The sequence below is a fragment of the Herpailurus yagouaroundi genome, unplaced genomic scaffold (genome assembly GCF_014898765.1).
Source record: "Herpailurus yagouaroundi ecotype Mexico unplaced genomic scaffold, PumYag 77, whole genome shotgun sequence".
In the NCBI taxonomy this organism is placed as follows: Eukaryota; Metazoa; Chordata; class Mammalia; order Carnivora; family Felidae; genus Herpailurus; species Herpailurus yagouaroundi.
This window is the reverse complement of record NW_024412388.1, coordinates 4,317,331-4,317,937: the sequence shown is the minus strand read 5'-3', so window position 1 is coordinate 4,317,937 and position 607 is coordinate 4,317,331. Positions and strand designations below refer to the sequence as shown.

The 607-nt window shown below is 44.2% G+C and overlaps 1 protein-coding gene across 1 annotated transcript in view; it reads left to right on the top strand.

The window, feature by feature from the left end:
* Positions 1 to 607, top strand: part of NOL9 (nucleolar protein 9) — a 14,976-nt gene that overhangs the window by 11,322 nt on the left and 3,047 nt on the right. The window lies entirely within an intron of this gene.

The window sequence follows — 607 nt, the reverse complement described above, 5'->3', positions numbered from 1 at the left end:
CTCTCTCTCTCTCTCTCTCTCTCTCTCTCTGCCTCTCCCCTGCACACACTTGTGCGCGCGCGCTCTCTCTCTCTCTCTCTCTCTCAAGAATAAACATTAAAAAAAAAAAAAAAAAAAACGTTTTTCCCCAACCCGGAGGTGGCGCTGGGGAGCCCAGCTCTAGCATTTCTACTTTTGAGCTGCGTGTTTTGGTATCTTATGCGGAAAACAGAGGCTGGGCCGGACCTCCCAAGACGGTCATGTGGAAGCAGTGAGTCTTCACAGTGGTCAGAAGGGGAGGCTCACCCCGCTTGCATTTGCATCTTGGAATCCCCCTAGACTTCACCCCATTCAGGTTATCTTGAGACTTGCTTGAGTCTTGTGTGTCTGTTCAGACAAGAAAGTTCTAGACATCAATTTAGGTGTCTAGCAAGTGTTGGCTGGCAAAGAACTTTTTTTGAATTTCTCTGTGTTAAGTATTTAGCCAATGTTAGTGTTTCCATTCTGTTTAGATACTTTTTGGTAAGCACTTTGGCCAACAGAACTAACTTACTAATCTCTCTCCCTCCCTCCTTCCTTCGTTTCTTTTCTTTTCTTTTCTTTTCTTTTCTTTTCTTTTCTTTTCTTT